Below are 15,344 nucleotides of genomic sequence, written 5' to 3'. Positions count from 1 at the left end.
ATGCACCAAGATAGGAAAGATGTTTTCTTCAATGTTGTCAAATATAAATAACCAAAACATTAAGAATGTAACATTTATGTGATTCCTGACTGTGTCATGGTTCTTCTTGCTCTAAGTAGTTTATTGTATATATTAATAATATAAATGTGTATGTAAAAAATAAAAAATATTTAATAAGAAAGAAGAGAAAAAACATTAAAAAAATAAAACAATAACAAAACATATATCTAACAGAACTCAAAGATGGCCATTCAGTTCCTGACAATGCCAAACTGCTTTGCACACCTTTTGGGACGTGCCTACACTGCCTCCTGACTGTGAGCTGACTCACAAAACAGCATGCAGATCATAGTGATGCTGCATATGTGCTTGTTGCCATTTTTATTTTATGAAAACGTCCCATTAGTCCCCTTCAGCAATGAACTTTTGCAGCTGTCATTCGTAGGAGAGGCCAGGATTTTCTCTCCTAGGAATTTATTAGGAAATGCTACATTGTCTCTGCTCTGTTAGCATGGAATCTAGAAAGGCCATTTTCTACCATGAGCATAAGTAAGTCAAACTGTTGAGGGGAAAAAACACAGAGGATAAAAGGAGATAAGGACAAAGACTAAGGGGAGATGAAGAATGCTCAGGGGCACCATGTCAGCCCAGAAACAGGGACACAGAACAAAATCACAGTGGACAAAGTGACTCTCCACTTCTCACCACAGCCCTCTGTGATGGACTGGCTTCACTTTTATTAAAAAAAAAAAAAAAAAAAACAAAGGAAAAAACCCCTGCTGCTTTCACTTAAACAATTTGAAAGTTGCTAGCTGGCAGTGAAATGATCACTGATTAAAACAGAAACATATTCCAAAGGAAAGAGAATACTAAGAAAATCCATTCGCTCACTTACTTCAGCAGACCCCATGTTCCCATGCTGTAAGAATGACTATGTTCCCCGCCCCCAGGGACACGTCTGCACCTAGAAACTTAGACGTGAGCTCTTCTTGGAAGGCTACCTGCCCATTTTTCTGTAAATAGCTCTACAGTCTAAATAAAGCTGTGCCTTGGTGGATGGAAAAGATTAAAGAGTTCTCTTTACTGTCAATATTTCCTTACTGAGAATAATATAGTATTCATTCTTTGAGATTTTCATACTTGCATGTAATGTGTTTTGATCATTCACTTCCCTACTCCTACCTTCTCCCAGATTCACCTGCACATAGCATCTCCCTTAAGAACTGTTAATTTGTGAAAAGATGCTTCACATGTTAAAAAACAGCAGCCTGGGCTGGAGAGATGGCTCAGCAATTAAGGGCACTTGCTGCTTTTCCAGAGGACTCAGGTTTGGTTCTCAGCATTCAGGCGGCACCTCACAATTGTTGTCTGTAACTTCAGCCCCATGGGATATGATGCCTTCCCCTTGCCTCCCTGAGCAAAGCCCATGCGGTGCACAGACATACAAGCAAGAAAAAACACTCATACATGTAAAAACAAATAATTTTTTTAAACTTTGCTTTATGGAAGGAGACATTCAAATTTTTTCAGAACTATTTTGTTTCTTAGCTGCACTTAATGGTCCATTATGTAGTTATTAACTATTTTCTTTGTTCTTTGTGCCTTGTTCTTTTTGATCTAGCATTTACTTAATTTTCATTTTACAAGTGTGGGTGTCTTGCCTGCCTGTATATATGTATGTATACCACATGCATGCTTGACACCCACAGGAGGCCAGGAGAGGGAGTCAGAGCTCCTGAGACTGGAGTTACAGATGATCATGAGCCACCATGTGGGGGATGGAAACTGAGCTGGCCACTGCACGAGCAGCCAGTGCTCTCAAGCGAAAAGCCATATCTCCAGATGCTGCTCCTTTTTATCTTGATATTTTAACTTTCATACAAGTATCTATTTTACATTAAGCATATTTCCCTTTTCTACTTTGCCTTCTTGTTTGTCCCCTACATCCCTAGACAGTTTCATTTGTACTTCGATGTCATATACACACGCACAGTTTTATGTATCGACAGAAAGTCTAGGAACCACAAGTGAGAGAAAATATGTGATATTTGTCTTTGTGGGTCTGGCGTAACTCACTTAGTATGATCATCTCCATTTGTGCAATAAAAATCAATCTTCTGTAGTGGATATAAACATGTTTTTTTTTTATCCCAAGTGTGGGCTATGAAACAGACTTATGTGAGGGAGTGTGATGTTTGTCCACTAGAAACAGACTTGTGAGAGAGCATGTGATGTTTGTCTACTAGAAGAGGAATTGCCTCATGTGGGGGACATGGTCTCTGCCAGTTGACAACGATCCTGGTACGGACTCTGAGAGGAGATAAATTTGAGACCCAAAACATAGGCTTAGCTTTTCAGGTTTTGCATCACTTCACGTCACTTGGCTGTCCATCTCTTTGATACACTCCTTGAGAGAAACACTCCAGAGAATACTCCTAGGTCCCAGCAACTGTAATTGCAGATGCTTTTGCTGAATTTCAGGGTTTGCTGGTTAACGGAGTCTGCTATAATCCTGATAACAAAAAATGGAATCTTCCCAAGGGACTAAATCTAAAAAGTTCTACTTCTTCTGTCCCTATTAACCTTTTCCTCTCCTGTCTAGGGTAGGTGGGTTGGAAGGTAAATAGAGGCATTAAGGAACCCCAAATAAAATAGGATTTTAGAAGACGAAAGCCTACAGTCTTCTTCCCATTGCACTGTGTACATGCACATGTATGTTGATTTACACATAATTGTTAGGCCCACTTAACATGTGTGCATGCACGTGAATCCTTATCTACATGTAATTGTGCGATGTTATGGCCAACTTAGCCAGGGTGAAGGATTTCTTTCTATCTGATATAGACATGACACAACATGGAAACCATTTCCCTCTACTTTGCCCTGTGTTCCTTTCACGTTAACCTTTTTTTCATCCCTACCACCCATGCCTGCTCCTATCCAAAGTCCTCCTCATGAGGAGCCCCTTCTCAGTCCTGCACCTTAACAGTGATCCCAGGCCTGACAGATGCCCAACTCCAACCTGGGAGAAATGACCTAGTGTGCTCTGGGGCAGGACATGGATCCAAAGCCTAGAGTCTGAATGCACGTGCAAAAGAAATCATTTAAATAATGATTTAATCTTTTCTTTTTTTTTTCTTTTTTCTTTCTTTCTTTCTTTTTTTTTTATTTAATCTTTTCAATGCTTGATATTATTCTTCATGGTTTTTTCACCTATTTATTAATGTATTTGTTCTATAAAATATTCTTGACCATAAACAGACGTAAAATAAGGGATTTTTTCTAGATTTTTTTTTTGACCATTGCTTGGCTTTTATTACTTAAACAATCTGCATATTTATTTCACTTTCTGACTCTGTGTTTGTGCCTTCAACACCTTCACAACAATTTTTTGCTCCTCAATAAGGAAAGCTCGCTTGACTTTGTTATGGATACACTTGGCACAATGGAGCCATATAGGCCCTGCTGGCGTGCTCCTTTGTCTTAGGCAGCCTCATAATGATTTTAGGCTTCACAGCATGTCTCCCTCACAGTCTGCCTGGACACACACCGCATGCAGATTTAGGTGCTTTCCCAATCTTCTTGGTGTACAGGTAAACAATCCCATTGCCAGGGGTTCGAGACACCTAGTTTGCTTAGAGGATGTATTGTAGGAGGGCCTAAGTTGTTAGGTCAAATGCTGGACCATTCTTAGTGCATATATGCACTGCCCATAGAAGAGGCTCTTTCTGGATTTGTGTCTCAGATAAAATGTAGTATCTGTACCTTTTTAAAGAACATTTAAATTTTTTATTTTGGTTTTATGTGTACAGGTGTTTTGTCTGCATGTATTTATAATCCATGTGCATGCAGTTCCTGCAGAGACCAGAAGAGGGGGGTATCATCTACCTTGGCACTGGAGTTAGAACTTTTGTTTTCCATATAAGGGTAGGGTATCAAAGGCTGATTCTGAAAGAGCAGATGGTGCTCTTTTTTTTTTTTAAGTACTCTTTTTTAAATTATTTACTACAATTTCTTCGTCTTACATCCCAATTGTTATCCCCTCGGTTGTATCTTCGTGTTCCCACTCTCCCTCCCTCTTCTGTCCTATTCCAATTCCCTAGACCTCTGGCAGAAGGGGGCCTCCTCCCCTACCATATGGTCACAGCCTATCAGGTCTCATCTGGCTAGCCTGCATCCCTGGCCTGTGTGCTCTCAGAGTCTCCCTGCCAAGGGGAAGTGATCAAATAGCAGGCAACAGAGTTCGTGTCAGAGGCAATCCCTGCTCCCTCTACAATAACTGAGAATGAGCTGTCCATTGGCTAGATCTGAGCAGGGGCCTAGGTTTACTCCATGCATTGTCCTTGGTTGGTGCAGACTCTCCCTGGGTCTAGATCCACTGGCATTGATGGTTTCTCTGTGGGGCTCCTGAATCTTCTGGGTCCTTCCATTCCCCCACTCTTCCATACCATTTTCAGCACTCCACCCAGATAGAGTATATTAACCTAACATAGATGTACTCTGTGATACTCCACCCATTGGGACAGATGCTGGGACTCCCAGCAGCCAGTGCTCTTAATTGCTGAGCCATCTCTTCAGCCTCTAGTATCAGTTTTTAACAATTCAAAATAATGGATTTCTATGGGCTGTCCCTAACACATAAAACATGATGTAAACATTGTTTTCATGGAAAATTATATAATAAATTTCTGAAAAGCAACTTGCAGAATGAAACTCCCATCAGTTAGCTCAGAAATCCCTAAGTTTATGTATCTAGTATGTAAATACTAACTTCTTTATCAAAAGTTTAGTCCAATGGTTCTTGAGTCTCAACACCTTTAGGGAGTTGAATGATTTTTCTTCTTGGGAGTAGCCTAAGACTATAAGAAAATATAAATATTTACATTAAAATTCATAACAGTAGAAAATTACAGTTATGAAGTAGCAATGAAAATATTTATATGATTGGAGTCACCACAACATGAAGAACTGTATTAAAGGGTCGTAGCATTAGGAAGGTTGAGAACCACTGGTTTAGTCCATCCATTCACTCATAGATACATAGCAAAACCATACCTCCTTAGTTACCATGTGCTATATACCAAATGTGCAGACCTCAAACTGCTGCTCATAAATTTCTCATTATTATCCAAGATACCACACCAAATTTTAAATATATTTGCTATCTAAAATACAGTTTCAAGTCTAAACACAGGAGTTTTACATAAGTAAAGAATAGCCCACCACTGAGCTACTGTGTTATGGAATCGCATCAGCCTGGGTCCAAATGTTAATGGTTTTGGAAATTTATACAAGCAATTAGCCCCTTAGGCCTAAAATTTCATAGCTGCAAAGTGGAGACTGTGGGACCATCTCATAAGGTCCAAGTGACAGTTAAACAAAGCAAAAGTGTATATTACACCACTAGCACACACTAAGTAAAATTACTAATATAAATGGTTGGACTTACTGATTCTGTTAGCCAACTATCTAAAAGAATTAATTTACACAGATATCCTGAAGGAAAACCAAGCTTCCAGGTCTTCTCCAGACAGCAGTCCACTCAAGAGTGAGAAGAGGCAAAGCTTGCTTATTGGGTATTCAATTTTTTGTTTCTTTGTATCTCTGACACTTACTTATATCATGCCCCATGATGTGTGCCCAAATATTTCTTTTTACATAGCTTTAAGAAAGTAAGTATAGTGGTCCTATAAATGAAAATACAACCTAGGCTTGTGAGTGCATGTGATCATTTCAGCCAACTCCAAAGACACACCTCAATTTGTACCTGTTTTTAATTAAAACCCTAAATCCCTCTGACCAAATCCAGGGGGGCAATTGCATATCCAAATGATAGATGAATTGTCAGATAACCACTCCCCACAAATAATTTCCTTGCAGGAGTTGTGAATGACATTGATTGAGAAATGGCAGGCTATTATTCACAAAGGCTATTAGTCAAGGCGTCTCTTTAACAGTGCCTTCTATCCCCTTGCTCCCCAGGGTAGCGTTCCAACATACAGTGCCAGTCTGGGACTGCAGCTTGTTCCAAAGGAGAAATACATTCACCCCAGGCACTTCCTGAAAAGCTGCTGCAGTGAAAAAACAGGCTCATATGTCTTTGTCCCAGGAATTCATTTTCCAGTTAGTTTCCTCAGCATCTGACAAATGAGGGAAAGTTCTTCCAATCGCTCAAATTCCAAGCAAGAAACGAGAAAAATTGCAGTCTAATTAGCCTGCTGGTGGAGGCTGGAGCTACTCTTCTTCGACATCAAGGGACTCTGAACCCTGGAAAATAAGTCTTGGAAAGTCCATTAATATTACAGCCTCGGGCACAAAGCAGGTGCATCTGCCACTTGGTTAAAAACCATTCCAAGCCCCTCGGACATTCCCTGCGCTGGAGATGCCAGTTCTCAAAAAGGAAGACCCTCCATCAAATGGTTAGACTTTCAGATACTAAACACAGGAAGAGTTGGAAGTCTCTAGGATGCCAAAATGTGCCCTGGATGAAATATGAAACATGAAACCCTTAGCTCCTCCCCAAGAGCCCAAAGGCTCCACAAGCACCATGCTCTCCCCTGCACGTCATTTCTCCCTTCTTGATGTCTGAACATTGTTTTTTCTTCTTGTCAGCACTGACTTCCTGCCATTTAGGTCTATTTAAAAAATTAGAGCAAATAACTTAATAATCAAAGACAATATAATACATAGAATTATACTCCTTCACATTCTTTGTTTATTTACATTTTTTGAAGAATGAACACCAACAAATATATCTTTCCAGGTCCTGAGCATAGATTGGTAGCAGCCTTTATGTTGAAACTATATCAAAATGAACTACTGTTTGTAAATCTCTCTTTCAAGTACGAGCTCCTAAGCAGAGCTCTACGCCAAAAGCATCTTGGAAGTATTAGGCATGACATTGCCTTGGAAATTGTACTTCTGTTTTTAATCCACTGTGTTTGCTTTTCAGTAAGACCCAGCATGAAATGTCTGTAGCTAAATTTGAGAGTGAGTTTAAGATGGTGTTATTTAAAAATAAAGGCATGTTGTTTCTGTCAAATATTAAAGTCTTATCTACCTCTCATATCAGGACCTTCAAAGTGCATCATTTTGTGTAATGAAGGTAGCATTGTAAATCAGTGAGAAAAACATGGATGCTGTCAAATAGGGTTAGAAAACATTATGTTTTTCACACTAGCATCAAAGATCTAAAAGATAAAAGAAGAAAAAATTTACTGTGAGATCACGTCTCCTAAAAATGTCAGAGAAACTGCACCCATGAAGGTTCCCTGAACAAGGAAGACGTTAATTGATATGTTAATGTTAAAGAGAGGAAGCTGCATCTGCACACAGGGAACAGATATGAAGGAGCACCAAGAGCAGAAGGAGTCCTCCCCAGCTCCCCGGGAAAGAGTATGCTAATTGGCTATCCAGTCCTCAGTGGTCAGCCTTGAAAACATGGACACACAAGTAACATTGTACGGGCTGAATGTGTTGTTTTTATATTAGGAAGATATGTAGCAACGTCTAAAGAAAAAGAGGCCATGAACAAAAGTGAATATAATAAAAATGCTCTGTCAAAAATACCTGTGATAGTCATGCAATTTGACAAACTACCAATATGTATTTTTGCCCAATTTGGGAAGAATTTTTGTTCTCTAACATCATCACGATGTAATCAGATTTACAACACTGTCAACGCACATTTAGACATTGTCTTGGCTTTATTTTAAGAAAAAAAAAATCCTTTCACAGTGTAGCCAGGCTGGCCTCAAACTCATTAGGTAACCCAGGCCAGCTGTGGTCTTACTGAGCATCTTCTCTCAGGGTCTTCTATGCTGAGATTACAGGTATGCATGGCCACACATGGCTCATATGGTGTCAAGATAATGCCACTTGCCTGGTATTCAAGGCCCACCTGACCTATGTAGAAAGAGTCTGTATCAAATAATCAAAATGAATTTTAAAAAAGGAAGGGAAGGAGAAGTAAAAGAACAGGAGGAAAGAAAGGAAGGCTGGGGCTCCATGTTAGGTAGGAATTTAGAGGCAGAACTGATTCAGAAGCCGTGGAAGAGTGCTGCTAACTGGATTGTTCCTCACAGCTTGGTAAAACTGATTCCTAATTCCACTCAAGACCAAATGCCCAGGGATGTCACTGCCTGAAGTGAGCTGGGCCCACGCCATCAATTATTAATCAAGAAAATGCCCCACAGGCTGCTCTGATAGGGACATTTGCTCATTTGAGATTACCTCTGCCAAATTACTCTAGTTCATGCCATTAACATAAAACTATGCAGCATAATTGACCCTTTGGCAACTTGACACACAAGCACATCACTACTTTAACTACAACCTTTTTTGCATTTGTCTCCATGATGATATATTAACATTAATATCACAAAATAAACATTCCAACTTTTTAGAGTCACACCGTTCTTAAATTTTTTAAACTCTTTGAAAGGTCAATCTCTTTAAACATTCAAAGTCTCTTTCGAAGATGAAAGCATCTCTAAAATATACAAAGTCTCCCCCAAATTTCAAAGTTTCTCTAAAACATGCAAAGTCTTATAATTGTGGGTTCCCACAAAATCAAAAACAAAATACATAATTTCTTACTCCAGGATTAATAGACTGGGGCAAAGTCAAATGGACAAGAAACACTTAAGAAAAGGTTCAACATCTTTAGTCATCAGGGAAATGCACATCAAAAAGACTCTGAGTTTCTACCTTATACCCATCAGAATGGCTAAGATCAAGTGACAGCGCATGCTGGTGAGGATATGGAAAAGGGAGAACACCCCTCTCCATTGGTGGTGGGAGTGTAAACTTGCACAACCACTTTGGAAAGCAGTCTGGCACTGTTCTCTTCTTAATCATCACAATTTCTCAGCTCCAGCATTATCTTATAAGGACCCATATGCTTATTAAGTTCTGAAGACTGAATGACTTTTCTAGCCCAAAAGTACCAAAGTCCTTCCACAGTTCTCCCAAAAGCATGGTCAACTCTGACATGGCAATACTCTACTCCTAGTACCAATTAATGTCTTAAGGTTTCTATTGCTGTATGGGGGTTGGAGGACCCATCCAAAAGTATCTTGGGGAGGCACAGGTTTATTTCAGCTTACAACTCTCAGGTTGAAGGAAGTAAGGGCAGGAACCGGGAGGCAGGTACTAAAGCCAAAGCCATGGAAGAGTGTAGCTTATTGGCTTGCTTCTCATGGCTTACTTGGTCTGTTTTCTCATACCACCCATGGCTATCTGCCCAGGGTGGCACCACTCCAATGACCAAGGGCCACCCACCTCGATCATTAATCAAGAAACTGTCCCTGGTGTTGTCATTTTCTCAGTGGAGGTTTTTGCTTCCCAATTGACTCGAGCTTGTGTCAATCTGACAAACAAAAACAAAACAAAACAAAGTAGCTACCAAACAAATGGCAAATCATATGAACCTTTCAAATAATACATAAAAAAGCACTTGATGAAATTCAACATTCCTTCATAATTGAAACTCCTGGCAATTATATATAGAGGAATTGTCCTCAACACAACAAAGACCACGTATGGCAAGCCCACAGCTAATACACGTCAATGGTGAGAAGCTTTCAGATTTTCATTTGAGATCAGAATTGAAATGAACATGACCCTCATCATGACTTCAGTTCTACATAGTACAGTTCATCATAGACAGAGCAACTAAACGAGAAAAAGAAATAACATGTATCCAAAAAGGAAAGGAAAAAGTCAAGTTCTCCTATTATTTCACAGATGTCGTGATTTTCTTTATTCAAGACCTTAAAGTCTCCAGTGAAACACTTAAAACTATTGCATGAATTCAGTAGTTATAGGGAGCCAACATGTATACAAAAATCACTGGCATTATTGTTCGTAAGTATACAAAATAGTGGCATTTGTTACATAAATAACATTGACCATATTCAGTCTCTATCCCCTGCTCTTGGCCCACCTCTCCACAGACACGAATTCCTCTCTTTCCCCAAAGAGTCTTCCTCTTCCTCTGCTTTCATGTCATGTATCAATGTATGTATCTATGTATGTGTGTGTGTGTGCATTCTGTATATCTGACAGACTATATGAAATTTGTCTTTTATAAGCTTATTAATCATGATTCTCTAAAGGAAAATAATCCAACAGAATGAATATGTATTCCAAGGGGGACTTAGTAGATTGGATTGAACAGTGTAGAATTAGTAGTCCTACAATGCCAATCTATTCACCAAAGAGGCTGGGGACCCAGTGGAGCTCAGTCAATAAGATTGGTTACCTTGCCAGTTCCAATCTGGTGCTAAATTTTGGAGGATTCCTAGAAAGCCACTTCAGTCCATACTGGAAGATGATGAGGCTGACTTTTCATGTCACAAAGAGTGACAGCAATAGCAGCAGAAAAGTAAATTCATTTTCAATCAAGGACAGTGGCAAGTAGGAAAAAAGCATCTCTGTCTTTCCCTCTTCATATCTGGACCACACCAGAAAGTTTAGCCCACTCTAGGGGAAATTCTTCCCCACAGTTTATCTTAGAGATACCCACCCAGACCCACAAGTAGTATGTCTCTTAGTTGGTCTCATATCAAGTCAAGTTGAGTGTGTGTCTGTCTGTCTGTCTATGTGCATGTGTGTGTATGTGTGTGTGTGTGTATGTCAGTGTGTGTGCATGTGTGTGCATGTGTGTGTCTGTATGTATGTGTGCACACATCTATTTATATATGTGTGTTTGTGTCTGTCTATGTGTGTTTGTGTCTGTATGTCTGTGTGTATATATTGTATGTTATTTGAATGAGGATGTCCCCCATAGACTCCTATATTTGAATGTTTGGTCTGCAGTTAATGAACTGTTTAGGAGACATTAAAAGGTGTGACTTTCTAGAAAGAGATGTGTCACTGGGGGGGCAACCTTTGAAGATTCAAAAGACCATGTCATTCAAGTTAGGTCTCTCTCTGTCAAGTACCCGTGGATCAGATGTAAGCTCTCAACTACTGTTCAGCACCAAGCCTGTCTGCTGCTATGCTCCCCACCATGATGATCATGGAACCATCCTCTGAACTGTAAGCCAGCCTCAATTAAATACTTTATTTTATAAGTTGGCATGATCATGGTGTCTCTTCACAGCAATAGAAAATTAAATGATATATATATATATATATATATATATATATATATATAAACTTAAATACATATCTCACGCATGAGAGAAGACATGCAAATCAGTAGTATTCTATACTAGTAAATAATATCAGCAAGGAAAACAATTGCACTTTTAATGATATTAAAAATAAAATACCGTATGAGCATATTCAGGGGGAGGAGGTCCCCCTCAGACTCAGACTTAGGGGAGGGGAGGGGAGTAGGGAGGAAGTGGGAGGAAGGGAGGAATGGGAGGATACATGGGATGGGCTAACAACTGAGATGTAATATGAATAAATTAATTTAAAAAATGAAAAAAAAATAACACAAGAGGAGGCCCAAGAGGGAGCCAGGTAGCTTTGGACTTGAATCACTCTCCACCTGCTCCCACCTGCCTGGCCCATCTGGGAAACATCAAACCAACAGAGGTGAGGTGGGCATGGACCAAAACCCACAACCCACATTAACTGCCATCCTGACAGAACTCAGCAGAGGAGGCCTGTGGGGCATGTGAACAGCTTTGGGCTTGGATCTCTCTCTCTCTCTCTCTTTCTCTCTCTCTCTCTCTCTCTCTCTCTCTCTCTCTCTCTCTCTCTCTCTCTCTCTCTTTCTCTGTTCCTCACCAATGTGGCCAATGTGAAAACAGGACCCATCATTCTGCTGCATACAAGAAACACACCTGATCAACAAAGAGAGACATTACCTCAGGGTGAAGGGCTAGAGAAAGGTATTCCAAGCAAACAGACCCAAGAAGCAAGCTGGAGTAGCCATTCTAGTGTCTAATAAAACAGGCTTTCAACCAAAACTAGTCAAAAGCTACAGGAAAGGACACTTCATACTCATCAAAGGAAAAATACACCAATATTGTGTCTCAATCCTGAACATCTGTGTCCAAAAATCAGGAACACCCACATTCATATAGGAAGCATTACTAAAACTTAAATCACACATTGAATGCCACACATTAATAGTGGGAGACTTCAACACCCCACTCTTACCAATAGACAGATCATCAAAATAATGAAACTACTAGACATCATGAATCAAATGGACCTAACTGATAACTACAGAACATTTCACACAAACACAGAAGAATACACCTTCTTCCCAGCACCTCAAGGAACCTTCTCCAAAACTGACCATATATTCAGTCACATAGAAAATCTCAACAGACACAAGAAGACCAAAATAACACCTTGCATTTTATCAGACCATCATGGATTAAAGCTGGAACTCAACAACAACAGAAACAACAGAAAGCATACAAACTCATGGAAACCGAACAACTCCCTAATCAATGACGTCTGGGTCAGGGATGAAATTAAAGACTTCCTTGAATTCAATGAAAATGAAGGAAGAGCATACCCAAACTTATGGGATATAGTGAAAGCAGTTCTAATAGAAAAGTTCGTCGCACTAAGTACCTTCATAAAGATATTGGAGAGATACCATACTAGCAACTTAACAGCACACCTGAACACTCTAGAACAAAAAGAATCCAACACACCAAAGAGGAGTAGACGACAAGAAATCATAAAACTCAAGGCTAAAATCAATAAATTAGAAACAAAGAAAAACTCAAAGAATCAACAAAACCGAAGGCCGGTTCTCTGAAAAAAATGGACAAGATAGACAACCCCTTAACCAAACTAACTAAAAAGCAGAGGGAGAGTATTCAAATCAACAAAAATAAAAGATGAAAAGGGAGATACAATAACAGACATGGAGGAAATTAAAAGAATCATTAGGTCATACTTCAAAAGACTATATGCCACAAAATTTGAAAATCTAAAAAAAAAAAATGGAAACTTTTCTTGATAGGCTCCACTTCCCAAAATTGAATCAAGATCAGGTAAACAAATTAAATGGTCCTATATTTCCTAAAAAAATAAAAAGCAGTCATCAAAAGTCTCCCAACCAAAAAGAAAGTCCAGGGCCTTATTTTTTCAGCACAGAATTCTATCAGACATTCAAATAAAAGCTAATACCAATACTCTTCATACTACTCCACAAAATAGAAACAGAAGGAATTTTACCAAACTCATTTTTATGAGGCTATGGTCACCATGATACCTAAAACACACAAAGACCCAACAAAGAAAAATAATTTCAGATGAATTTCCCTTATCGACATTGATTTAAAAATAATAAAATACTCACAAAACTAAGAACACATCAAAAATATCATCCACTGTGAGCAAGTAGGCTTCATCCCAGACATGCAGGAATGGTTCAATGTATGGAAATTCATCACTGTAACCCACCATATAAACAAACTGAAAGAAAAAACACGTGATCATCTCCTTAAATGCTGAAAAAGCATGTGACAACATCCAGGTCACATTTGATCTCTGTGGAAAGTAAGAGCAGAAACTCAAGGCAGGAACTGAAGCAAAAGCCATGGAAGATCTTGTTCATCCAGGCTTTCTCAGCCTGCTTTCCTATATACACTAGGGCCACCTACCCAGGTGTGACACCACCCACAGTGAGCTGCCCTCTCATATCAATCACTAATTAAGAAAGTGCACCGTAGCTGGGAACAGCGGTGCACACTTGTAATCCCAGCACTCAGGGAGGCAAAGGCAAGCAGAGCTCTGTGAGTTCAAGGCCAGCCTGGTCTACTAGGCAAGTAAAGGGCAGCCAAGGCTACATATAGAAACCCTGTCATGAAAAAAAAGCCAAAAAGAAAGAAGAAACAAAGAAAAGAAAAGAAAACGGGCAACAGGATTATCCAAAACCCACTGTAATGGAGGCATTTTCTCTTTTTTTTTTTTTTTTTTTACTTTATTAATTTATTCTTGTTACATCTCAATGGTTATCCCATCCCTTGTATCCTCCCATTCTTCCCTCCCTCCCGTTTTCCCCTTATTCCCCTCCCCTATGGCTGTTCCTGAGGGGGATTACCTCCCCCTGTATATGCTCATAGGGTATCAAGTTTCCAAGAGGAGGCATTTTCTCAATTGAGATTTTCCTCTTTCTAAATTACTCTAGCTCATGTCAAGCTGGCATAAAACTAACCTACAAAATACTTGGATTCATTACATGTTTGATTTTGAAATAATTTTGGGCTATTGCACACTCATAAAGACTTCACCATTGCCATATTTTTCACAAACCTCACATTCAGTTATGTGATCGCATATAGAATCATGGCCCACAGTTTATTAGCCCATATATATATATATATATATATATATATATATATATATATGCTATATATATTATATATGGGCTAATATATATAATATATATATTACTGTCTGTAGGTTATATCTAAATAATGCATTACCTTACATAATGAGCTTATGCAACCTCATATTTTGGTATCTGTGGAAAATACTCTACAGATACCAGGGTACATCTGTTGCTACCTACAAAGCTACTGTATTAATCATGATTGCCAAGAGAAAAAAACCAAGTGAAGATGATGATTGATAGACAGATGACAGATAGATAGATATAGATAGATAGACAGACAGACAGACAGATAGATAGATAGATAGATAGAAAGAATAGGTTAACAAATAGAATATAGTGATACATTGATGATAGATAGATAGATAGATAGATGAGAGAGAGAGAGAGAGAGAGTAGATAGATAGAGGAAGATGGACGATAGGTAGATAGATAGAGGAATATAGATAGATTAGGTGGTAGGTAGATAGATAGACAGACAGACAGACAGACAGACAGATAAATATGAAAAACAGAGAGTAGGCTTAGATTTTTCAAAAACCTACTTTATTTAGGGTTCTTCTTAAATGCTTCTACCTCCCTTCCAACGCACCAACCAGAGCAAGGAGAGAACAAAGATTAGTATAGGTAGGGGATATGGACCTTCTTAGATGATTCCTATTAGGGTGAGTCCACTCTGCATTGTCAGGATACCAGCAGTCCAGCCAAATAGAAAACACCAACAGCAACATGAATCAACAATAGTAGCATGATCCAGCAGAAACACCAAAACTCCATCAAATCTGTACAAGTCAGCAGAAGTGGCCAGACTCAGCAGGAATACCACAAAAAGTCTTCTGGAACATTTCTCTCTGTGAAATAAAGTATCAAAAAATGAAGACCAAAAAAGCAATGTAAACCATTGCAAGGTGTAATGGTTCAAAATCATTGTCTCTCTATCTGTGGGTTTCTATTGTCTCCTCTCAAAGTCCATACAAGATGGGTTTTATAGCTAACAAAAAGCATGCATGCCCCTTGCACAAGACAA

The 15,344-nt window shown here is 39.1% G+C and overlaps 1 protein-coding gene and 1 pseudogene across 2 annotated transcripts in view; one reads left to right on the top strand and one right to left on the bottom strand.

Annotated features, from left to right (window-relative positions):
• The window catches only part of STMN2 (stathmin 2), a 110,297-nt gene that overhangs the window by 27,623 nt on the left and 67,330 nt on the right, over nt 1-15,344 (top strand). The window lies entirely within an intron of this gene.
• On the bottom strand, nt 3,338-3,688 carry LOC311596746 (large ribosomal subunit protein eL34-like; annotated as a pseudogene). The gene has a single exon. The product of its transcript is annotated as a large ribosomal subunit protein eL34-like (transcript).

Source organism: Acomys minous (assembly GCF_964271855.1).
Source record: "Acomys minous genome assembly, chromosome: 1".
In the NCBI taxonomy this organism is placed as follows: Eukaryota; Metazoa; Chordata; class Mammalia; order Rodentia; family Muridae; genus Acomys; species Acomys minous.
Note: the sequence above shows the minus strand (reverse complement) of the source record. Positions and strands in the feature narration are given on the sequence as shown.